Source organism: Propithecus coquereli, unplaced genomic scaffold (assembly GCF_000956105.1).
Source record: "Propithecus coquereli isolate 6110/MARCELLA unplaced genomic scaffold, Pcoq_1.0 Scaffold792, whole genome shotgun sequence".
NCBI lineage: Eukaryota > Metazoa > Chordata > Mammalia > Primates > Indriidae > Propithecus > Propithecus coquereli.
Window position 1 is genome coordinate 86,083 of NW_012154085.1, and position 26,964 is coordinate 113,046.

General features: G+C 41.7%; 1 pseudogene; it reads right to left on the minus strand.

Annotated features, from left to right (window-relative positions):
• Positions 1–1,393: 1,393 nt before the first annotated feature.
• Positions 1,394–25,451, minus strand: LOC105825305 (annotated as a pseudogene).
• Between the last annotated feature and the right edge of the window lie 1,513 nt (positions 25,452–26,964).

The window sequence follows — 26,964 nt, forward strand, 5'->3', positions numbered from 1 at the left end:
GGGAAAAATTGCGGTATTTTATGTTATTCAAAGAATTGGCTCATTTCATCTAAGTTGTCAAATTTATATATGTAGAGCTGTACATAGTATTCTCCTATTATCCTTTCAATGTCTGCAGAGTCTGTGGTGATACCTCCTGTCTCATTTCTGATATTGGTGATTTGTGTCTTCTCTCTCTTTTTGTCAGTTCTGTTAGGGTTTTGTCAATTTTTTGATCTCTTTTAAGAACTATATTTTTGTTTCATTGATTTTCTGTTTTTTTTTAATTTTCTGTTTTCAGCTTAATTGATTTCTGCTCTTATTTTTTATTTCCTTCCTTTTGGTTGCTTTCAGTTTATATTGATTTTTTTTCTTCTGGGTTCTTGAGGTGAGTGCAAAGATTATTATTTGAGACTTTCCCTCTTTTCTGATGTATGTATTTAGTGCTATAAATTTTCCTCTCAGCACTGCTTTAGCTGTGTCCCACAAATCTTGACATGTTATATTTTCATATTAATTTGTTCAATATATTTTTAAATTTTACTTTATACTTTTTCTTTGACTCATTAGTTATTTAGAAGAGCATTGTTTAGTTTTCAAGTGTCTGGAGATTTTTCTGTCATCTAGTTTGAGTCCATGCGGTTGGAGAACACATTCTGTATAATTTCAATTCTTTTAAAATTGTTGAGGTTTTTTTTTTAATGGCCCAGGATATGATCTATCTTGGAATATGTTCTGTGAGCACTTCAAAAACATGAATATTCTGCTGTTGTTGGGTCCAGTGTTCTATAATGTTAATTAGATCTTATTGGTGGGTATTTAGTTGAATTCTTCTATATTCTTCTTATTTTCTGCCCAGTTTTTCTATTAATTGCAAAGAGAGGAGCATTACAATCTCCAACTATAATTGTGGATTTTTCTGTTTCTCTTTTCAATTCAACCAGTTTTTGCTTTATATATTTTACAGATCTGTTGTTTGGCACATGTATACTTATGATTGCTATGTCTTTTTGGTGGATTGACTCTTTTATTATTATATAATGTCTCAGTCTCTGGTAATTTTCTTTGTTCTGGAGTCTATTTTATCTGATATTAATATAGCCACTCCTACATTTTTCTGATTAATGTTTGTATGTATGATATATATTTTTCTATTCATTTACTTTCAATCTGACTATATCATTATATTTGAAGTATCTTTCAGCATATAGTTGGGTCATAACTTTTATTCTTCTTCTCTACTAATCTCTCTTTCTCTCTCTCAATTGGTGTATTTAGACCATTCACATTTTATATAATTATTGATATGTTAAGGCTTAAGTCTGCCAGCTTAGTTTTTTGTTTGTTTTCTTCTCCCTCTATTTTCCCCCCCACAAATAGGATTTTTTATTTGTCACTATTAAAAGTCTGAATTTTAAACAGACTTTTAGACAAGTGGTTCATATCCATCAGCTCATTCAACTCTAGCACCTGTGTCATCGCCAGTAGGTTTTTCAGAACTACTACCTTCACCATGAAGCTCCATGAGTTTTCCCAGTGCAAACTTGGGCTTCTTCAACATTTTTACTTTTCTAACAGAGACATCATGGGGAAGATAAATAGATTGGCAAGCCTTTTCCATGTCTTTTCCAATGCTGTCCAGAATCAATTTATTGACCACTTCTTTTGAATTATTTGTCCGTACCTCTTGGGTCATGATTTCCATCATCTTCTTCTGGATTTGGTGGACTTGTTGGTGCTGAGTGTAAGAAGCTCTCCTATCTGATTGTTGAATTTTTTAGTAAAACCAACACAGAACCAATGAAAGCAAATAACCATTAGTAGTCTTGATGTCAACATGAGCTTCAGTCATGGTCTGCTATTTTTTGATGATGGAATGCATTTTGTCATGAGTAAGATCCATATCATGGAAGTTAGTCAGGCAGTTTTTGCCCTGAATATTTTCAGTAATCAGCTTGAATTTTCTGAATACAACTTCATCATTCTTCAGATAAGCAAGGCTCACTTCAAACACATGACCCTTGAGGCCACTAAATGCAGTTTTGGTTCCTGGTGATTAGTGTTTTCTCAATATTTCTTATATTGAACATAGCAGGTGCTTTCACATCATACTAATCTTTCTTAGAAAATGGATCAGCTACTTTCTTCTTGCTCCTTTTTTGCCACCTTTTGTAAGGTGCTGTTCTTGCTGACTACCATGTTGCTCAGAGAACCCCTGCCCTTTTTTGTTTCCTGTCTTCCTGTGGGTTACTCAAACATTTTTTAGAATTACAATTTTATTTACATAGTATTTTTGACTGTATCTATTTGTATAGCTCTTTTAGTAATTGCTCTTATATAACTGTATAAATGTGTAACTTATTACAGTCTATTGTTGTCAACATTTTATCAGTCCAAGTGAAATGTAGAGAACTTTCATTTCTTTATGTCCCTTTAGCTTTTCCCATTTAAAATATAACTTTTAAATATTCCCTCTACATACATTGAGGATCACATCAGAGAGTGATATAATTTTTGCCTCAACTATAGAAAACTCAAGAGGAGAAGGAAAGCCTGTTGTATTTGCCTATATTTTCACTCTTTCTGTTATTTTTTCTTCCTTCTTGATGCTCTAAGATTCCTTCTCTTATCATACTATTTCTGTCTAGACAAACTTCTTTAGCCATCCTTTTAGAGTAGATTTCCTGAGGCAAATTCTCCTTCCCCATCCCCTTCATTTGAGGATGTCTTGATTTCCTCTCCATTCCTGAAGGATATTTCCACTGGATATAGGATTCAGGGTTGACAGTTTTTTTTCTTTCAGAAAAATGTTGTGCCACTTTCTTGTAGTCTGTACAGTTTCTGATAAGAAATCTGCTGTCATTCAAATATTAGGTCATTAAATATGAAATATCTGATTTCGAATCAAAAGTTTAGTTTATTCTATTTCACACGAGAAGCAGTATAATTAATCAGAGTATGCACCTAAACTATTGCACTATAAACTACCTTAATGCCAGCACCGAAGCCTAGAGAATGAGTGGCAATGAAATTGCGAAAGGCATTTTCCACAGCTTGTTGAGAATTGAATATTTTTCCTTGAAAGAAGTGGTCCAAAGCCTGGAAGAGGTGGTAGTCAGTTGGCACAAGGTCTGGTGAATATAGTGGATGACAGAGAGTTTTCAAGTCCAGCTTCTGTAGTTTGAACAGCATTGTTTGTGTGACATGTGGTCCACCGTTGTCTTGCAAGAGAATTGACCTATCTCTATTAACCAATCTCAGCTGCTTAATCACAAGCATCTCATCATTTCATCCAATGGGTTGCAGTAGACATCCATTGTAATTGATTGACCAGGTTTCATGAAGCTGTAGTGGATAATACCAGCGCTGGACCACCAGACAGACATCATTAGCTGTTTTGATGAATATTCAGTTTTGGACTGTGTTTCAGCACTTCATCTTTATCCAATCATTGTGCCAGTTGCTTGTGATTGTCAAAAAGAATCCATTTTTCATCACACGTAACAATATAGTATAGAATATATTCACCTTTATGTTGTGACAGGAGGGAAAAGCAAGCTTCGAGATGATGTCTCTTCTGAAAGTCATTTAATTCATGAGGTACTCATCTATCCAGCTTCTTCACCTTGCCAATGTGTTTCAAATGGTCCGATATTGTTGGAACAGTAACCTCAAACCTTGCTGCTAATTCACACATAGGTTGAGATGGCTTTGCTTCCACTACAGCTTTCAGCTCATCATTATCCACCTTCGTCTCAGGTCGCCCATGTGGTTCATTTTCAAGATTAAAATCACCAGAATGGAACTTCTCAAACCATTGACGTACTGTGCATTCATTAGCCACATCCTTCCCAAACACTTCATTGAGATTTTGAGCTGTGTGTGCTGCATTAGTTCCACTACAAAACTCATATTTGAAAATAACACGAATTTTTGACTTATCCATTGTTTCACAAAAATTGCTCTAAAATTTTTTTGAAAGATAATCACAAGCCAAACCATGCATTTGAAAGAATGAGGATATAACTGCACAATAAAAATAAAACAAGAAGTGTCAAAGTGAAATGTCAGAGATATAAACTGCCAAACTTAGGACTTAAGGAAAATGGACATTTCATACTTGTTTTTTTCATACAGGATTTTTCTTAATCTTTAGCTTTCAGAAATTTGACTATGATGTGTCTTAGTGTGGATATCCTTGGGTTGATTATGTTTGAAGTTTTCTCAACTTCTTGAATCTGTAGATTTATTTCTCTGCCAAGTTTGGGAAATTGTCAGCCATTATTTCTTTGAGTATTTTTTTGGCCCCACCCTCATTCTCTCCTTTTGAAACTCTGGTGACGCGAATGTTAAATCTTTTGTTATAGTCTCACAGATCCGTGGAAGCTCCGTTCCATTTTTTCAGTATATTTTCTCTCTGTTGTTCATGCTGGGTAACTTTCATTTTTCTGTCTTCCAGTTCACTGATTTTTTCTCTGTCCCCTTCATTCTGCTGTTGAGCCCATCTATTGAGTTTCAAAATCTTGGCTGTTGTATTTTTCAGTTCTAAAATTTCAGTTTGTTTTTTTTTCACACTCTCTATTTCTTTGCTTAGACTCTATTTTTTTTCATGTGTCCATAATTGCTTATTGAAGCATTTTTATGATGGCTACTCTAAAATTTTTATCAGATAATTCTAACATCTCTTGGTGTTGACATTTATTGATTGTCTTTTTTTCATTTAGTTTCAGATCTTCTTGGTTCTTGGTATGATGGGTGTTTTTTTTTATTGAAATCTGGATTTTTTGTTTGAAACCTGGATATTATGTTGTGAGACTCTAGATCTTTTTAAATAGTATGTTTTAGCTGTTTTTTTTTTTTTTTCCTGACACTGTTCTAATAGGGGAAAAGAGGGGTAGTCATAAAGTTACTGCTAGGTGGGGATAGAAATCCAGGGATCTCCCTCATCTTCTGTTGACACCTGAGGGGGTGGCTCCTCCTTACTACTGGCTGGGATTGGTAATTCTGCCTCCTCACAGGGCCTCTACTGATACCTGCTAGGGTGGGAAGGGTCAGAGTGCTTTATTATTGCTTCTCACAGGGCTCCACTGACCTGTGGGGTGGAACATGTTGAGGTGGAGGGAAAAGTTCCATCTGCTTGTTTGGCCTTCTCTGATAAAGGGGAGTGGTTTGAGCTGGTGAGACTCCCCACTCAGCCCTTGCTGGTGTTTGGGAGGGTGGGGCTATAGATTTTTCTCTGGTGTTTAGCTGGAGTAAAGCAGTTATTGTTTACAAGTCCTCTGTCTTTCTTGTCTGCCCATTTTTTAGGTGTTTGGCTAGAGAAAGCAGGTGCTTGTTGGAGGTTGTGTTTTTTTTTTTAATTTTTTATTTTTTTGGCCTGTTGAAATTTCTAGGTTGCTGGCTTCTTAAGTTCCAAGTCTTGGAATATGAGGCAAAAAGAAATCCAGGGACTTCACCACTGTGTCAGTCCTAGGGTTCTGAGGTCCCTACCTGGGGGACAGGTTGCTCACAGCAACCTCAAACTCCTGGGCTCAAGCGATCCTCCTGCCTTCTTCTCTTCCCCTTTCAGAGTATCTTACTGTGTTTATATATATTCATCCCAGGGTTTTGGTTGTAGTTAATGGGGGGAATAGGGAAAAGTGAATCTGCTCCATTTTCCCAGAAGCACAAGTGTCTAGCTTAATTTTTACTTTAGAAAATGTGTACATATATCTTTTAAAATTGTCAAAGTGACACAAGCACACACTGAAAAAAAGTGCTGTTGTGAAAGCCAAAGAGCCCTGAAGAGCAGGTGACATAATTTTCAGGTCCCAGTGCAAAACGGAAGTGCAGGGCCCCTTGTGCGAAGTGCAGAGGAAAAAAGTGCTGCTAAAGGGACTAAAATATAAAGCTTTTTCCATTTCTCCATAGTCTCTTCCCTACTTGCCATGGTACTTTCTATTTGATATTCAATATCATTCTAAGTACAAATTTTAAGTTATCAGCATGAATGATAACATTCATCTTTATATTGTGCAATGCCAGTTTTAAATGTAAATATAAGAATATTTGCCTCATAGGTAGAGTCACTAAATTTACACAATTTATATTTCATAGCTGATACATTCAGTGGAAATGCTGCCCCAAACTAATTCAATTGTTTTCATTTCACTTCTTGATACACACACATTCTACCAACCTTCTCCGTCTTAGGCTTACTGATGAGTAAGGAAGAACTGAAAGGAAAAGGAACAGTGGGTTTCTTTATTTCTCTCTTTTCTCCTGTGTCATTGTTTTCAGCATAAATGGTTGGTTCATACAGGAAAATAACATGGATAAGAATAAATATGATAGGATTTCCTGATTGTTTGTGATTTTTTAGAACAACATTGCCCTTTTCCTGAGTACAAAGCAAGCTATGGTTCAAATAGAAAGCTTGGCCTCCCAGGGCTGTCATGCCCTGTTCACCCAGTGCTGGGTATCATATGCTTACCCATATTCTCTTTCTCATGCACTGAGTGGCCCTGGGTTCTGTGCTTACGGGGCATCACCAACAGCTCTGTGAGTATGGGATGGCAAGGAATAGTGGACAAGCTTGTTTCACATATCTTCTCTGCTCATTGTTCCATTGCCCATTGGACTTCAGTTGCAAAACACAAGTTCAAAGACAGAGTTATTGAGAATTTATTATGTTGGTAGCGAAACATTAAACCAAGCATGGGGCCCTTTGAGTTCAGGTCCCTGTGCAGCTGCCCAGATCCCATGACCACAAAGATGATCCGGAACTCTGTTCTGCTCTCCTCAACCCAAGCCCATTTTCCAGATGGAATTTTAATTTTTTTGTTTTTAAGTATTGTTTGTTTGTGATTACCTCTTCCGTGACATAGTCCTATTTCTTGATGATCAGTTTTAGGGAATATCCAGCTATTTTCTGCTAGGATGGATTAGAATTAACTCACTTTATCCCCTCCCTTCAACTTCCACATTTGGAACTTTATATAAAATACGTTCTTATTTCTTGCTACACAAACTGTAAAAATATATCTTGATTTCCCATTTTGTAATTTGGGGATATTCAGGCTCATTTCTTTCAACTATTTTCTCCCCTTTCACATTGATGTTTTTTCATGTGTGCTTTTATTAATACTTACTCTATTTGTTAGAGTGTTACTAGATGCTGAAACAAATATGTCTCAAACTCAATGAACTTTTATGGACAGCTCACAAAACAGCACTGGCAGGTCATTCATTGATTTAGCCTGATGGAAGCTTTATGAATTCAATCACAAATCAATGTGGTTTCCATGGTAATCGTTTGCCTTCTGGACAGCTGTAAAGGGCAAAAAGCATGGATATGAGTGCATGGGAAAGTTTCATGGGCCAGGACTGGAAGTGGCATTTGTCACTTCAGCCTCATTTCATTGGCTAGAACTGAGTCACATGGACACACTTTACTGCAAGGCAGTTTGGGAAATGTAGTAATTAAATGCCCAGGAAGAAGAGGAAGACAATTTTAGTTAATAACTAGCAGTCTTTATCATTCTTATATTGTCAAATTTCTAATCTTTATATTTTCTTTGTGATTTATTTATAGGATGATCCTAAAAGCTGAAAATCAATATCCAGAATTTACATGAACACAATTGAATGGTCAGGATTTTGGTGCAGAACAAAACCACTATAGCTGGTTTGAGTAGGAAGATGCTATGGTTTGAATGTACCACCCCAAAATTTGTATGTCGAAACCTAACCCCTAATGTGATGGCGTTAGGATGAGGGGCTTCTGGGAAGTGGTTAGTGCCCTTATAAAAGAGGCCCCAGAGAGCTGCCTTACCCCTTTCCCATGTGAGGACACAGGGAGAAGACATTGTCTGTGAACCAGGAAATGGGCTCTCATTAGACACTGAATCTGCTGGTACCTTGATCTTGAACTTCCCAGCCTTCAGAACTGTGAGAAATAAATTTCTGTTGTTTATAAGCTACCTAGTCTATGATATTTTATTATAGCAACCCCAAAGGACTAAGACAAAAGGAATTTATTAAATGATTTTCAACATAATCAGGAGGACTGCAAAAACAGACTCTAGGTTGAGATTTCAGGAAGCACTTCAGAAACAGTCCCCAAGAAATCTGTGACTTTTCAGTGGTCAGGGAGCTGCCATTTCCAGAACCACACTGGCCAATTGGGAACAGGAAGTTGTCTTGATGAGGAAGCCACTACTGATACTGGCTGTGGAATCATGCAGAGCTGCTCTGAACTGACCAGTAGAATGGGTGCTCTAAGCCCTGCCTCAGCGCTCTTGAACCTTGTGGCTAGACACTCAGGACTCTGATTTTTTTTTCTTTTTTGACACAGAATCTCGCTCTGTTGCCCAGGCTAGAGTGCCATGGCATCAGCCTAGCTCACAGCAACCTCAAACTCCTGGGCTCAAGCGATCCTCCTGCCTTAGCTTCCCAAGTAGCTGGGACTAGAGGCACACACCACCATGCCTGGCTAATTTTTCTAATTTTAATAGAGACGGAGTCTCACTCTTGTTCAGGCTGGTTTCAAACTCCTGAGCTCAAGCAATGCTCCCTCCTCAGCCTTCCAGAGTGCTAGGATTACAAGTGTAAGCCACCTCACCCAGCCTTTGGGCCTGTGTTAATGCAGCCACAGAAAAGCCAGCACCTCCATAGCTGTGCATGCCAGCAGGAGACAGCAAAAGCAACAGAGACCCCACCTCTACCCCTGTCTCACCTCAGACTTCAAAAAACTTGAGTGCATCTAATTGACAAAATGTAAATCACATCTAAAACTCTAGCTGTAAGGGAATCCAGAAAATCCAGTTCTTGGTTTTCTAGACTCTGCCATTCAGGAAAGCATACTAGAAAGAAAGTGGGGTGGAGAGTGGAGATTGAGTGCCAACTTACCATAAATATCAAACTCTATCCCTTTGAATAAACATATTCTTTCATCCAAATTAAATTGACAAACAACATTGATAGCAATAAAACATTCTCCTTTTAAATATAACATAATCATCTCTTATAAAAACCAAACTCATTCACCATCTTGCACCAAACTGATGAGACACCCACAGTCCCACAATTTATTATAATCATCACTTGGTGATGAGCCCTCCCCCTCTAATTTCATTACAGTCCCATCTTGACATTTTTATAGCCCATGGATTAACCTACAAAGCCAACCACCAAAGCACATTCTGTGAAAATAGTGGGGAAAACTAAAAGAGACAAACAGAAAATTAGTTTTTTTTTAAAAAAATAATAAGGCAAGTAAGATAGTATAGGTAGCTATTACAGTCCTCATTTCTATAACCAGTCATGAGATTGTAGTAATCATCTGAGTATTACCTGGTGAAGTGACCCAAAATTTTATTCCTAAGGGTTCCGAGTCTCGTCTCTATTGGGTCACTATAGTGTTCCATTCATTTTGCCACTGACAGGGCAATATTTGGAGATGCTCCAAAGGATCTCTTGGGTTCTTCACATACTTTCCCCTGGTGCCATACAAGATACCCTATTTCCCCTTTGCCTCTGTCTGTTGATTTAGTGGCATAAAAATATTCAAATGGCTAGGAAATAGGTTCCTAGTCCTCTGTTTAGTAGAATCATTTTTCGTCACATAGGGGAAGAATTCCTGCTTTGAACATTTAAGTCTCTATTTCAGCTGGACCCAAGTAATGGAAAAAAAAAATTTTTCAGGGACCATTAGGTTTAACGGTGAGGGACACTTCTCCTATTTCTATTCCTTAGTTACCGGATACACATATTTCTGGTTATGGGAGCAACAGCACTGTATTTTAGTCTCCAGTTCTGAGCATATACTGCATCCTGCAAATTATACCCAAATCTCATAAGGTGTTGACTCCAAGTTGGAGATGAATTAAACCTTCAACAGGTTAGTTCACTGTTCTCTTACTCCAGTGGCTTTGGGGTGATGAGATCCATCATAAGACCAGTGTATCCTGTAGAAAAAAACCCTATTATCCATTGCTTTAGAATTATTTTACTGGATAAAAACAATGTTGAGAGAGATAGTGTAAGAGTAAGTCTAGTATTCAAAAGTCCACAGATGATACTACCAGCAGAAGTGCAAAGACAGAGAAGACAAATCCGTATTCTAGGAAATTTCTATTTCAGCAAGGGCAAATTGCTTCCTCCCCGTGATGGAAGGTGTCTAACAGGGTGGCTAACTATCCCACTAGGCACTCAGTATTGGTTCTGTTATTGAGTACTCAGCAATAGTGGAGGCCAGATCAAGGTTGGTGAAGGGAAATCCAAGCCCTTGCATAACCTCCATCCCTGCTGTCTTGGCCACTTTGTTCATGACTCCTTTGAGCACCACTGGAGTTTCTGAGTAAAGAGGCCAGTGGATGAGTGGATGTCCATTGAACGGGTCATCTTGTCTGCCTGACTATCAGCCTCATCTGCATTTGGTAAGTGTGGTATGCAGAATAATGGTCACCCCATAGATGCCCATGTCCTAATCGTTGGAACCTGTAAAAGTGTTACCTAACATGACAAAAGGGACTTTGCAGTTGTGATTAAGTTAAGGATCTTGCTATAGGGAGAGTGTCCTGGATTATCCAGGGAGCTCAATATAATCACAAGTCCTTGTAGGAGGGAGGCAGGAGAGTCAGACTCAGAGAAGGAGATGTGGTGGCAGAAGCCGAGGTCAGAGTGATGCGATTGCTGGCTCTGAAGGTGGGAGAAGGCCATGAGCCAAGGAATGCGGACAGCCTCCAGAAGCTGAAAAAGACAAGAACATGAATTTTCTCCTAGAGCCTCCAGGAAGAAATGAAGTCTTGCCGGCACCTTGATTTTAGCTCTGTAGGACCCATTTAGACTTCTGACCTCCAGAGCCGTTAAGGTAATAAATTTGTGTTGTGTTACACTCTTAAGTTTGTGGCAATTTCTTACAGCAGCAATAGGAAATGAATATAGTAATCCTTGTCTTATTTCTGACTTAAGCACGAATATTTTCTGTGCTTCTCTATTTTGGCCAAATGCTTTCCCAGAATCTATGGAGATAATCACATTTGATTTATTTTCTCTTACTATGATAAATTATATTAATGGTTATCCTGATATTCCCAGAATAGTCCCACTTGATCACTTTTTAAATTTTTTATGCTACATTAAAAAAGTCATCTTTCAGGTATAAATAACACCCAAAAAATTGAATCTACTTAAATTGTATATCATTTTGTCAGTTGTATATAGCCATGAAACTATGTCCATAATTAAAAGAACTTTTCTATTAGCTCCAAAAGATTCCTTATGCCCCATTATAGTACATTTCCCCCTCTACTCCCAGTCCCAGGAAAACACTGATTCTATCCCTATACATGGTTGAACTTCCAAGAATTTTATGTAAATGGAGTAATACTATATTACTCCATTTATATATATATTACACGTATATATTCTACATTTATATATACTACACACACACACATATATATCTTCTTTTGTTTCTGTCTTCTTTCATTCTACATATTGATTTTGAGATTCTTCCATGTTTTGGGGTTTATCAATAGTTTGTTCTGTTTTATTGCTGAGTATTATTTCTTTATATGGATATACCATGTTTTTGCTTATCCATTCACTTAAATGGTGGATATTTAAGTTGTTTCCAGTGTTTTGGCTATTAAGAATAAAGCTTCTATGAACATTTATATACAAGTCTTATTGTGGACATATCTATGTATTAATATTTTTCTTAGGTCAATACCTAGGAGTGGGTTGGTGGGGTCATATGATAAGAGTATGTTTAACTTTTAAAGAAACTGTCAGTTTTAGGAAGTGGTTATATCATTTTACATTTCCACCAGTAATGTATAAGGTTCTAGTTCCTCCACATCCTAGCCAACATTAGTTATTGTGAGTGTTTTTAATTTTAAACATTCTAATGTGCATGTTAGGAATCTTATCATGTGCTTTGGAGTTTTCTGCCTATCTTACTATTATTTATTTCTAATTTAATTGGTTATAGTTGGAGAAATATTCTGCATGATTTCAATTCTTTTACATTTGTTGAGACTCATTTTATTCTGAGAATATGGTCAGTCTTGGTGAACACACAGTGTGTATTTGAAATGAATGTGCCTTCTGTGGCTATTGAGTACAGTGATCTATAACTATTAGGCCATCATGGTTGATACTATTATTCAGATCCTTGATTAATATCTTTACTTTTATAGATCTTTGCTGATGGTTTTGCCTAGTTGCCCTATCATTTGCTTAAAGAGGGGCATTAAAATCTTGTTACGATTATGGAATTGTCTATTGCTCCTTTTAATTCTGTCAATTTTTGCTTCATATATTCTGAGGCTCTGTTGATCGGCACATACTTATGTTTTCTTGGTGAATTGATACTTTTGGCATTATAAAATACTCCTCTTCATTTGTGGTAATATTTTATCTTGAAGTCTATTTTATCAGATATTCATATAACTACTCTAGCCCTCTTATGGTTTGCTTGTCTATCTTTTCCCGTTCATTTAATTTCAACTTATTCCTATATTTATATTTAAAGTGTATTAGGTCATGCTTTTTTTGTTAAAAAACATTCTTATAATCTCTGTCTTTCCATTTGAATGTTGAGGCCATTAATATTTAATGTAATTATTGATATGTTTGGACTTAGGTCTGCCATTTTATTATTTGTTTAATGTTTGTCTCACCTATTTTTTGTTTCTTTCTGTTCATTTTTTTCTACTTTTTTCTGGATTGCTTAAGTATTTTCTGAATTCATTTTATTATCTACTGATTTTTTTTTCTTTTTACCTATACTTCTTTTTTTGCTTTGTCATTGCTCTAAGAATTACAACACATCCTTTACTTTTCTCGGTCTATTTAAGATTACTCTTGTACCATTTCGCATAAAATATAGGAAACTTGCAACTATATAGATCAATTTACAGCCTCACCTACATTTATGTTATAGTTGTTGCATATGTTATAAACTCCATAAGAGAATTTCATAATTTCTCCTTATTCATAAATATTTAAAAGAAATTAACAGAAAAATGGCATTTTATATGTACTCAGATATTCACAATTTATGGTGCTTTGCATTTATTCCTAAAGATCTGAGTTTCCCTCTGGTATCATCTCTGATAAGCCAGCATTGACTTTAATATTTCCTGTAGTGCAGGTTTTGGCAACAAATTCAATTGCTTTTCTTTTGTCTGAAAATATATTTTGCTTGTGAGTTTGAAGTTTATTTTAGCTGGATATAGAATTCTGAATTGACAGTTTTTTTTGTTTTTAATTTCAGCACTTTGTTGATGTTGTTCTTCAGTCTTCTGACCTCCTTGATATCTGATAAGAAGTCTGTGGTTATTCAAATTGTTGTCCAAATGAAAATGCACTATTCATTTTTCTCCGTCCACTTTCAAGATTTTCTGTTTTTCCTTGGGTTTAGCAGGTTGACTGTGATATAATCAGGAGTAGTTTTATTTCAATATTTCCTGTTTGATGTTTTTAGAACTTCTTAAATTTGCACATTCACATCTTTTACCAAATTTGAGGAGTTTTCAGACATTTTTCTTTAAATAGTATTTCTGCTCCATTCTTTATCTCTTCTACTTTTGAAATTGTTCTACAGAGGCCTTTGAATTATTCAAAGAGGTCTTTGAGGCTCTGCTTAATTTTTACCCTATCTTTTTTTCCCACATTTTTTCCCTTTTCTTCAGATTGATTGACTTCCTCAAGTTCACTGATTATTTTCTCTGTCATCTCCATTTTGCAAATAAGTTCTTCCAGTGAATTTTAAAATTTCAGATATTAAATTTTTCAGATGAAAATTTCTTTTTGGTTGATTTTATTTTTTATTAATATCTCTCTGCTGAGATTTCCAATCTTTTCACTTATTTTGGGCAGATTTCATTTACCCAATTGAGCATATGTATAACGGCTGCTTTAAAGTCCTTATCTGATAATTCTGACATCTGGTTCTTCTCAGGGTTGGTTGTCCTTTTCCTTGAGAATAGGCTACATTTCCTCTGGTTCTTTGTATGTTAATTAATTTTGAATTGTATCCCAGACATTTTGAATGCTGTGTTTTGGAGGCACTGGGTTTTGTTATATGGTTCCAAATAGTGTTGATGTTTTGTTTTATCAAGTAATTAACTTGGAAGAGTCAGACTTTAAACTCTGTCTTGTCTGTAGTGTGCAGCAATTCAGATCTCAGTTCAGACTGCCTTCAGTCTGCCCTGCACATACATGTTTCAGGGGAGTCAGACTTGGGCAAAGTTTATATGCAGATTTTGGGATGTTCTTTGGTTTTCTCCTTTCTGGGGTATCTTCCTCACTCTTTGGTAGCTCTGGCTTCCCCAGTCTCCTTCCTTTGATTCCTTCAGCAAGAATAATAATATGCTTTTCTATTGGAGTTTTTGCTGCCCAGTGCCACCACGACAGCCGCTGCTACTCCTAGAGTAAAGCCACAAAGCATGAAACTCACCCCTCTGCCACTGCCTACTGCCATTGATCACTCTTCAGAAACTCCAGATATTTTTTTTTTTTACTTTTAAAATTTGTTCCCAGAGTTTTAGTTGTCATTTATGGAAGGATTGATTTGCTAGGTGCTTTACTCCTTCATACCAAAGGTAGAAATGATGATGTTTTATTTTTAATATGCTCATGATTTTTGCTAAGTTTTCACTCTAGATTTTGGCACGTATATCCATAAATGAGATTGATATGGAATTTTCTTTTTATGTGTGTGTAGTTCTTTTCAGGTTTTGATACCAACGTTATACATGCTTCATAAAAAGAATTTGAAGGTTTTCCTTCTTTTCCCAATGCTCTGTAACAGTTTGAATAGTATCGTAATCATCTACTCTTTAAAACTGAGATACGATGTCTCTGTAATTCTATCTTGGCTGTGATGTTTTATGGGGGGAAGAATTATATTACTACTTTATTTCTTTTTTGGAAATTGGTTTGACTTTCTATCGCTTCTGAAGTTAATTATAGTAAGTTATGAATTCTTCAAAAATTATTCATTGCTTCTAGATTTGAAATCTGCTTGCCAAAAGTTTTGCAGATAACTTCTTATATTAAAAATTGTTTATGAAGTTCCTTCACATTTGTAATTTTCTGGACCTGCAGGAGGTTTTTTTGTTGTTGTTGTTTTGTTATTTGTTTGTTTTTGGTGGGAAGGGTTTTAACTACAAATTCAATTAGTTTGATAAATGTGTGGCTAGCTGTATAAATAATATTTATTTCTTCTTGAGTGAGATTTGATAGTTCATAGCTTTCAAATAATTTGTCATTATTGTTATTATTATTATTTGTTTTGTAGACGAAGTCTCACTATGTTGACCAGGCTGGTCTTGAACTCCTGGCCTCAAGCATTTCTCCCACCTTGGCCTCCCAAAGTGATGGGATTACAGGTGTGAGCCACCTGCCTGGCCCATTATGTCTATATTGTTCAATTTATTGGCATAAAATTATTCACAATATTCCTTTATTTTCCTTTTAATATTTGTAGAACTGTCACTTCTCTCATTCCTGATATTGGTAATTTGTGTCATCTCTGCTTCTTTTTTCCTTAGCAGTCTAGCTAGAAATCTGTCAATTTTACTGATATTATCAAAGAACCAGCTTTTGGTTTCATAATTTTCTCTATTGTTTTTCTGACTTCTATTTCATTGAATTCTGCTCTATTCTTTATTATTGTCTTTATTCCTCTTATACTGTGTTGAATTTAATCTTCTTTTCTAGTTTCTTATCATGGAATATGAGGTCATTCATTTGAGACTTGTCTTCTATACTAATATAGGCACTTAATGCTATACATCTTTCCCTAAGTACTGTTTTAGTAACATCCTACAGATTTTGTTATGTTGTGTTTTCATTATCATTCAATGAAAAATGCTTTATAGTTCCTCTTTTGATTTATTCCTTGATCCATAGATTATTTAGATACGCTGTATTTAGTTTCCAAATATTTAGGGATTTTCTAGTATTTTTCTATTTTTGATTTCTACTCTGATTCTATTGTGAACAGAGAAAATGCTTTGTATTTCTTGAATCCTTTTAAATTTATTGAGAAATATTTTTATGGCTCAGAATATGGTCTGTCTTGGTAAATATTCTGTGTACAATTTGTTCCATTAGTGAGATAAATAAAAATCATGTCCCTCCTATGAGATACAGCTCATTCTGGTGATATTCCAGCCAGGGATGCATAACTAAAATACACCACGGAGAAACCTGGCAAATCTATATTGAGGAACATGTTATGGAAGAATTGTCCTATAATCTTCAAAAGTCAAGATCATGAAATTCAAGGAAAGATGGAAATTGTTATTGACCGAAGGAAACTAAAGAGACATCATGAGTTTCTGGACTATAATGTTTTATAGTAAAGGACATTATTGAGATAATTAACTTGAATGCCATCTGAAGACGAGGTGATAGTAATATAGTAGCATTAATTTCCTGATTTTTATGGTTACATTAGGTTACATTGAAGAATATCCTTGTTATAGGCAATACAAAAGCGATCAGTGGTCAAAGGGCGTATTGTTAGAAATTGCCTTTCAAATAATTTAGAGGAAAAAAATATTTTGGGGCTCATTCCTGTATCCCAACACTTTGGGAGGCCAAGGCAGGAGGACTGCTTGAGGCCAGGAGTTCGAGACCAGCCTGAGCAGTATAGTGAGACCCTGTCTCTATAAAAAATAAAAAAAAAATTAGCCAGGTATGGTGGTGCACACTTGTAGTCCCAGCTACTCAGAAGGCCAAGGCAGGAGGATCTCTTGAGCCTAGGAGTTTGAGGTTGCTGTGAGCTATGATCATGCCACTGCATTCCAGCTGGGCAACAGACTGAAACCCTGTCTCAAGAAAATGAACAAGCAAAAAAATTTTCTTCACTTTCAACTTCCTTGAAAACTTGAGACTGTTTCCAAAATTAAAAAAAATATATTATACATATGAAGAAACAGGAAAATATAACCTCTGAAGAACAGAGGAAATGCACAGAAAACAAGTGGCAAGAGGGTAGAATTAAAGCAAATTATATCAAAAATTTTATTTCATTAAAATGCAGACTTTGTCAGACTGAATAAAAAAGTATGACACAGGTGAACACTGTTTACAAGAGATGTACTTTAAATATTACCATGCTGACAGGGTAAAGGTAAAAGAATGGAAAAAGTTATTTATGCAAACACCAAAAATAAGAAAGCTGGTGTGGCTATGTTAACATCTGACACAGTAGAACAGGAGATAAAGATACTGGGTCACAGTGGTACAAACGATGTTATGGACCGAATTGTGTTCCCTCAAAATTCATATATTGAAGTCCTAACCACCGATGTGACTTTTCTTAGAGACAGGGCCATTGCGAAAGTAATTCAAGGTAAAAGAGGTCCTAAGGATGGGCCTGATAGGACTAATTTCCTTAGAAGAAGAGAAAGAGACAGCAGAGATCTCTGTCTCTGCATACAGAGAAGAAAGGCCACGTGAGGATGCAGCGGGAACATAAGCCAAGGAGAAAGCCCTCGCCAGAACCCAACCCGGCTGGCGCCTTTACCTTGGACTTCCCAGCCCCCAGAACTGCGAGAAAATGAATTTCTGTTGTTTAAGCTCCCCAATCTGTGGTATGTAGTTAAAACTCTTCCTGGTTTGCAGACCAGACCAGACCAAGACCATCTTGTATCCTCACATGGCAGAGAGAGCAAGCCCTAGTCTCTTTCTCTTCTTATAAGATGCTAATCCGTCATGGGGGCTCCACCCTAATGACCTCATCTAAACCTAATTACCTTCCAAAGGCTCCGCCTTTAAATATCATCCCACTGAGGGGGGTGGTTAGGGTTTCAACATATCAATGTGTGAGGGACACAAACATGCAGTCCAAAACAGTCATGCATAAAACATACACACATTTGTATCTGTATTTATTTATTTATTTGTTTTTGAGGCAGAGTCTCGCTCTGTTGCCTGGACTAGAGTGCCGTGGCATCAGCCTAGCTCACAGCAACCTCGAACTCCTGGGTTCAAGCGATCCTACTGCCTCAGCCTCCCGAGTAGCTGGGACTACAGGCATGTGCCACCATGCCTGGCTAATTTTTTCTATATATATATTTTTAGTTGTCCAATTAATTTCTTTCTATTGTTAGTAGAGATGGGGTCTCGCTGTTGCTCAGGCTGGTCTCGAACTCCTGACTTTGAGCGATCCACCCGCCTCGGCCTCCCAGAGTGCTAGGATTACAGGCGTGAGCCACCGCGCCCGGCCTTGTATTGTATTTATTTTTTTATGTCTGTATATTGAAAATTGAGTTCACACCAACAGCTCTCATTCCACTGGGTTTATTCTTGTTTTCTTTTTTCCCCCATATTTCTGACTTCCGTCTCCAATAGTGAGAAACGTGGCTCCCCTTATCCTTAGCACAGTGGTCCCTCAGCATCCATGGGGGAGTGGTTCCAGGACCCCTTTGGATACCCAAATCCATGATACTCAAATGCCTTGTACAAAATAGTGTAGTGTTTTCATATAATCTATATATATCCTCTCAGATTCTTTAAATCATCTGTTGATTACTTATAATACCTAACACAATGTAAATGCTACGTAAATAGTTATATTGTATTGTTTAGGGAATGATGACAAGAAAGTCTGTACATGTGAAGACACAACCATCTATTTTTCCAAATATTTTCAATCCACAGTCGGTTGAATCCACGGACGCGGAACGCACACACATGCAGGGCGGAGCGCACATTACCTATTCATTCTCTCTCTCTGTATGTAAACAAATTCCACCACTGCAGCCCCCCAAACCCAGCCCCTTTTCATAGACACCCTCCTCACTTTGCATGGGACATACTTATACTAAAAAATCATGCACAGCTTATCCGATACTCAAATTTAATAGGGCATCCTGTATTTCATTTGCTAAATCTGTTAGCCCCTGCCTGAAGGGCCATCCCAACTGCAGTGTTCCCAGGACGGCCGGCTGAGGCCTTCAGGTGCCTGTGCTACAGCCCAAGTTCTCCCTCTGCTCGGCCTGCTTGCGTCCCTTCCCAGAAACAGGTGTTGCTCTTCAGCAACAGGTGGGGATATTTTAGAAGAGGGAGGTCGCACGGATAAGACCTCCTGGTGTTGGGCCACCAGGGGGCAGTCTTTACCCGCGCGCGAGCAGCACCCGCGGCCCCTGCCCGGGAAGGGGTGGGCGCGCCGCGCTGCGTACGTGCGGGCGGGCACGTGCGGGCCCTGCAGGGTGCGCGGGCGGAGCGTGAGCGTGCACACGTGCGTGTACTCGGGTGCCTGACCCTGGGCAAGTTGGTTCTGTTATCTGGACTGCAGTTATCTGTGGGATGAAGGGATGTTTCCATCTCGGTCGGTCTGTGTCCCTTTGTCCAAGGCTGCTCAGCAGGTCGGATCCTGCCTTTAGAGACACCGCTGCTTGTTTAGAAGAGTCAAGGATTCCAGGCCATTGATTTGAGACGGGGAGGAGGCGGTGAGGAATGGAGACATTTGTGTCTTCTGTTCTCCAAAGCAACACTCTTCCATTTGTTTGTAAACATTTGCATTTTCATTTTCATAAAAGTTTTATTTCAAAATAATCTGAGTCTTTAAATCCTATGCAAAGCCACCAGTGTCATTGGTAGTATTTCTTTACCATTTGCAGGAATCTGGGCAGACCCCTGATACTCAGAACTCAGGACTTTCCAACCAATTGCCCCTCACGCAGTGGCAGAAAAATGAGGGCATGAAGAGTCAGGCCCCAGGGTCAGCCTTCCTGACCCTCACGGGTCACCCAGTTGCTGCATCTCAGAGTCTCCCTGTAAAATGGGAATGGGAATAGCAACATGAATTATGGTGTCATTATTATTATTAAATACTGGCTAAGTGTTCTCATTTCAGCTTTGTCCCGATGTGGCTCTGTGATCTTGGCCCTTCTCGTGGGACCTTTATTTCCTCATCAATACCAGGGAATACCAACACTCCCCTTGCATGGCTGTTGCGATGAACAGGTAGGATGTTTGTGAAACCACTTGGTACCTAGTTGGTGCTAAATAAATTCCCATTTCCTTCCTTCCTTCCTTCCTTCCTTCCTTCCTTCCTTCCTTCCTTCCTTCCTTCCTTCCTTCCTTCCTTCCTTCCTCCTTCCTTTCTTCCTTCTTTCCTTCCTTCCTTTTTGTTTTCTTTTTTTTCTTTTTTTGAGACAGAGTCTTACTTGGTTAACCAGGGGTGGAGTGCAGTGGCGTCATCATAGCTCATTGCAACCTCGAACTCCTGGACTCAAGCAATTCTTCTGCCTTGGCCTCCCAAGTAGCTGGGACTACAGGTGCGTGCCACGACACCCAGCTAATTTTTCTATTTTTTTGTAGAGATGGGGTCTCGCTCCACTCAGGCTGGTCCTGAACTCCTAAGCTCAAGTGGTCTCCCAGAGTGCTAAGATTACAGGTGTGAGCCTCCACGCCGGGCCCCCATTTCTTTTTTTGTACTCTTCCCTTTTGTCCTGCCTCAGCGAGGTGACTGTGATAAGTCAGCTGACCCCTCTTGGCAGAGACCTCTCCAGGACATCTGCCCTTAGGGGACAGTGAGAGTGTAACTGTTCAGGAAGCTCAGGGGGAGATTGACTTTCTTCCTGGGGGGCTTCTTGTTACCCCTGAAATGTCAGCTTACTGCTTCCTCTGCCTGTGGGTAAGGGGGTGGGGGTGGGGTGAAGATGTCTTGTCATGTGCCCCTGGAAGTCACCTCTTTGGAGGTGGGGCCATGTCATCCATCAATGTGAGATATGATTCATTTTCTGTCCACCCTACTGTTTGGCCTCACTGCCCCCGGCTCCCATGTAGACGGCCTGCTCCTGTGGCAGCCCTGCTTCGGGAGGCTGCAGCACGATGGGGAGCAGGAATTGCTTTCTTTGGTAACTTTTGTTTTTGTCTTTTGAGACAGGGTCTTGCTCTGTGGCTCAGGCTGCAGTGCAGTGGCATCATCACAGCTTGCTGCAACCTTGAACTCCTGGGCTCAAGGGATCCTCCTGCCTCAGCCTCTCAAGTAGCTGGGACTACAGGCTCACTCCTCTTTTGTGACTTTTTTTTCTTTCTGGGAGCCTGAATTCTTGGAGAGGTGAGTGTCTTTGAAGGAGGAGTCCTGAAGGCCCGGTGCCCTCTTTCCTGGCAGTGCCCCAGTGGGCAGGACCTCAGAGTGGACCAACTGTCTGGGCCCAGCTTTCTCTGGCACCAGTTGGCAGGAAGCAGCAGAGCCACTGGTCCCCTAGGGACCGTGTGGCCTTGGATTGGGTGTCTAGCAGTAACCAATGTGGACGAGGGCCAGTGACCACACATGCACCCCTTCTTTTGACGCTGGTGAGAGAGAGGATGGGCAGGTGTCCCATTAATATCTGAGACTGACTTTCCTGCCTCCAGGTGGGACAGGGGATCAGAGACAGATTCAACTCGATTTAAAGAAATTTTATTAATAAACAATGACATTTCTCATACATTTGAAATTGTGGAGTTCAATTTAGAGTAGCTATTTCTGAATTTCCCATAGCACCCGTGTAGAATACTGTACACAGCAAGTGCTCACGAAGCCCTTCTACTTACCCTGCCAGTCCACCTATCAAACCCTTCCTGGTGTTCAAGGCTTAAAGCCATGGGCCTGGAGTAGGCAACTCCAGAGCCAGGTCGCTGGACTGCAGGTGCCTTGAGACAGGTGCCCCCAGCAGCCCATCCTCAGACACCCTGCTCTGCTTGACAAAGCTTTGCTGGAATGAACAATAGCCATAAGAGCCTCCATGTCTTATAATCTGCTGGGCATGGTTCCAAGCTCTTTGCATATGTTACCTCATTCGTCCTCACAGCAGCCCTATGAGGTCAGTATTACATTGTCTTTGTTTTGCAGGTGAGGAAACATTGGCTTGGAGAGGTGGCAGAGCCAGGCTGCTGACCCGAGGGCTTGGACTCCAGAGCTCCTCACTTTAAGCACTTAGGACAAGGGACTGATTGACTAAGTAACTAAGCACAGAAATGATGAGGTGGTCAAGTCGGGGAAAGGCACGTCAGGATGAATTCATTTCCTGCCTTTGACATCGGTCTTCAGTGACCCTTTCCCTCCCTGCTCCCTTCGGACCCCACCCAGTGATGCTGATTTCCAGCCCGTGGGGTGTGGGAGAGAATGAAGGTCCCCTGACTGTCCCTGCTGGACCCTCTGGGGGCTCCTAGTCCTGACTCTGGGCTGAGCGGCTGGAATCCTGTTGCATTTTCCATTAACACCAAGGATGGACAGAGACGTTCTTTTTTCGTTTTCTTTCGCCAATGCCATTTTGTCAAAGCAGAAAATCCTTGAGGAATGAAGTCACATTTTCCATGCCCCTGAAAGCTCCGGAGAGCCGATGAGTATTATTGTAACCAGAGGAGCCTGGGGACAAAGGAAGCTTATAATTTTGTAAACAGAGGCTTGGGAGAGCCTTGTCTGCAATGGCTTTCCAGGGCTGAGGCAGAATTTGGAAAAACCTGAAGCCAGGGGCAGGGCAGGACTGGTCAGCCTGGAGCCTGGCACCCAGGAGGAGACCCTCCTGGGGGCTGGTGGAGGGTCTGAGTCCTCCCTGCCCTCTTCTCCAGTTGCTGCTCCCCAGCCTCCCTTGGTGGTGTTTGCTAAACTCCAATTTGGCTTGCAAAAGTGGCAAGATCACTGTGCTTGGAGTTAAGAGCCTGGATCCCTAGTTCTGGCTCTTTTTCCTCAGTTTCCTCATGTGCAAAATGGGCTGGTGAAGGATCAGCCCCAGAGAGTCTCCCCTCAGCTTGGTGATGGGCCCAGGCTCCATTCTCACCTGCCCAGAGTTTCTACTGTTCATCACTGCCTTCGGGCCGGACGACAAAGCCTGGGGATGTCTGCTGACAGCTGCGGTCATTTTTGCTGGGGTCCCAAGAGGCCTCCTTTTGCCCCAGGTCTGAAGGATAATCATGGCTAATATTGGATGTTATATGCTAAGTGACTTCCTATAGATCATATTTAATGATCAAAACAAACTTTCAAGGTAGGTACTATGACTGTCATTTTCATGTTACAAGATTAAGAATGTAAAGGTGCAGAGAAGGCGAGGGAGGAGCCCAACCTGCACAGCCGTCCCCCTGCACATCTGTCCCCCTGCACATCTGTCCCCCTGCACAGCTGTCCCCCTGCACAGCTGTTCCCCTGCACAGCCTTCCCCCTGCACAGCCATCCCTCTGCACAGCCATTCCCCTGCAGAGCCGGCCCCCTGCATAGCCATCCCCCTGCACAACCGTCCCCCTGCACAGCCATCCCCCTGCACAGCCTTCCCCCTGCACAGCCATCCCCCTGCACAGCCGTCCCCCTGCACAGCCGTCCCCCTGCACAGCCGGCCCCCTGCACAGCCGGCCCCCTGCACAGCCATTCCCCTGCAGAGCCATCCCCCTGCATAGCCGTCCCCCTGCAGAGCCGTCCCCCTGCACAGCGTCCCCCTGCACAGCCATCCCCCTGCACAGCCATCCCCCTGCATAGCTGTCCACCTGCAGAGGCCACACATACAACCTCTGGGGGGTTCTGCTCTGCTCCCCTTGGCCCAGAGTCTCTCAAACGTCATGTTTGAGTCTGGGACACTTGTCATGAAACACTTACTAATGTCCTGGAACACAGCTTTAGAAGCCCTGGACAAGAGGACCTCTAAGACTAATTAGATGCTTATCTCACCATGAGACAGGCCCACTAAGCAAGAGAGAGGAAGGGTGTCAGGGGGAGAGAGATACCTAGGGAGACACCAAGAGAGACACCCATAAAGAGAGACACACAGAGATGCAGAGACAGACACTGAGAGAGACAGAGAGAGACACTGAGAGGGAGAGACACACAGAGAGGGGAGCACTGTTACTGAGGGGAGCCAGCTGAGTTTCATGCATGCACAGGTGCTTTGGGAGGGAAGGTGCAGGTGAATTGAGTGAGACCTGGCTGGGCCAGGCCAGACCCCCAGTTTCATTGTATGTTTTAGTTCACAAGCTGAGGATGGCAGTGCCCTTGCCTGGGGAGACAGGAATTCTCCCAAAGGAAACAGGCAAATCCTCATCTCCCTCTTGCTTCGTGTGGGCATCTCGGCCTGGGGGAGGAGCAGCCCGAGTAGGAGCCTGGGAGATTTCTGCCGCCAGCCTGGGAGACAAGCTTCAGGGTTCTGAGGCTAAGGAAAGGCAGCACAAGTAGGGCCAGGATCTGAGGAGGGAGGGGGCCCATGGTGCTCATTGATAGACCCAGACTGAGTATAAATACACCCTTTCCCCGTCAACCAACGTTTCCTCCAACTGCTCACATGCCTGCCCTCTCAGCCCCAGGCTCCCAGCCCCATCTTGTACCAAAGACCTAAAAAGCAGGAGCAGGCGAACATGAAGTCCCGCCATCGTTGGATCTCCGCCCACCCCTCTGCCCCCGTGTCCAGGGCATTTGTCTTCACGGGAGCCTTTTTTGTCTGTTCTCCATTTCTGTGCAACCCCAGCCAGAGCCACGTGGTGTGCAAGAGGAAGCAAGTCACCTACTTGAACCTGATTTGAGAGGTGCTGCATGAGCCTCCTGTCTCCAAACTTCCCTCCCGTGCAGACTGTCACAAAGTCTGGCCACCAGGAGAACGTCAGAGTTTGAAGAGACTTGAGTGCCTGACCTTCCAGCAGAAGTCTCCGTCCCTCCAGGCTGGGGCAAAAAGGGCTGACCCAGGTGGCAGCGTGCTGGCCACATGTTTTCCACACGAATCAGCCCCCAGCGAACCTAAGCACTGTGGGGTGGGGACCTCAGTCCCCTGGAGAGGGGACTGGGTGCTAATGATGGTCTGTAGGGCCCCCAACATAGTGTAGGGGCCTAGAAAAGTCCAGACGCCAGCGAGGCAGGTCGGCAGGGCAGGTTGGCATGAGCCATCCACTCACTTGGGAGATGGTATCGGCTAATTGCTTGGGCTGTGAGCATGGACGATTCTCATTTTCAGTGTATGTGGGGAGCAAAGGGAGGGGGTATGCTGTTTCTTATCCATGCCAGGGCTGTATGACCCTGAGTGGTCAGGTCACACAGGAGAGCCCCCTGTGTGGGAAGGAAGAGCCAATGGAACATGGCATCCGTGGTATGTGGCACTGCAGGTCCCAGTCCCTGTCCCAACCTCAGAGCCCTCGGGAGTTCTTTGGCTGCCCTGTGACTCAGGGGTCCCAAAGGCCAATACCTTGGCTGGGGTGGATCTGCACCAGGTTCACCCGGGGACCAGAACCACAGTGCCTGTGTCAGGTCCACTCCTATGGGAGGGGCCAGGCCTTCCCCCTGGAGCCTGCAGGCTGCAGGGCCTACACGGCCCTGTTTACATCCCATGTCCTTTCCAGAGCGGGTGCCAGCAACTTGTGGAGCCTGTGGGCTCTCACTGGAAAGCCAGGGCTGGGTCCAGGAAAGTTGATTTCCATCTCCTGAGATGCTTGCACTGGCCCCCGGCCAAGCGCTGCTGAGGGCTGGCGACCGACTGGGAAATGTTCAGCTCCCCCGTCATTGCGGACTCCAGTGGCAGCCTCCGGGGAGGAGGAATCTTCCTGGAGGGCAGCGCAGGCAGGCTAGCCATGCTGACCAGACAAAACAAAGGGGGCGGGTTACTGGAGAGGGGACGAGGGACAAAAGCGCTGACTAGTGAATCTCACCCAGCAAGAGGAGGCGGCGCAGGAAGTGGGAAGGAAATGCAATGGAGAGATTGCAGGAGCCTGAGGGGCACAGCTGTTCCTCCCCTGAACGGAACCATGGAGAGCAGCAGCCGGGCCAGGAGCTGGCCTGGAAAGGGGCAGTCCTGGGGCAGTGCATTGGGATTCAGAATGGGGCACAGGAGGGTTGACTCCACTTGGTAAGTGGAGAAGCCTGTTTTGTTAGTTGTTTCAATCTCAGTGCATAAAATGGAGACCATCGCAGATTAGATTCTAAAACAAAAACAAAACAACCACTTTTGTTGAATGATAATCTGGACACGGGGATATAAGAAAAGGAACATTATTATGTCTCAGGGAAAGAGCTAAAAAGTGCCTTCCCCTTAATTGTGGGCTGGATTTAGTAACTTACTCCTAATAAATGCAATATGGTGATAGTGATGGTGCATGACTTCCAAGTCAAGGTCATGGAGAGTATCATGGCTTCCATCTTGGTTCCTCTCCCTTGGATCACTCGCAGTGGGGAAGCCAGCTGCCATGTCGTGAGATGGCCCCGTGGCAAGGAACTGAGGCCTTCTGCCAACAACCAGCACCTACTTGCCAACGTGGGAGTGAAGTGGGTCCTCCAGCCCCAGTTGAGCATTCAGATAATGCAGCCCCAGCTGACATCTTGACTGCCACCCCGTGAGAGAACTTGAGCCACAACCACCCAGCTAAGCTGCTCCTAGATTTCTGACCCTCAGAAACTGTGAGAGATAACAAATGTTTGTTGTTTTTAAGGTGCTAAGATTTGGGGTGATTTGTTACACAGAAATAGATAACTAATACAGATAACCAAGGGTAGGTGTTGGGTAGGCATTTATTGTGACTTGGAATTAAACTTTGGGAGTTGACAGCACTTCGATGGTGGTTGAGCATGTAGGATGATATGAATAGAGAGAAGAGGCCTACATTGGGCTTTGAGGTGTTCTGTCCTTTAGTGACCCTGTGGGGAAGGATGAAGGCCCTAAAGGAGATGGGAAGCTTGGTGGTTTCAAGCTGTGTTCTGTACTGTCTTTGGATCTATGGAGGGGCCTCAGGGGATGGGCGGAAATTTGATGAGTAGCTCTGCCAGGCTTCTGCTCTCATTCGGTAATGACCCTACTTTCTCTCTTTTCACTTACGGGTTTAGAAAGATTCTTATGGAGGAAGAACATGGATCTGATTCTAAAATACTAGAAACTACTAAACTATTGTTACAGATGAGGAAACTGTGACTTTCCCAAGGGTAGCTGGCCTTGGACACAGGTCTCCTGGGCCCCAGTCTAGTGTTCTTACCACTGGGCCTCCTTGCCACCAGCACCTTCCAGTGGGCCCTGGGGGAAGAGAGAT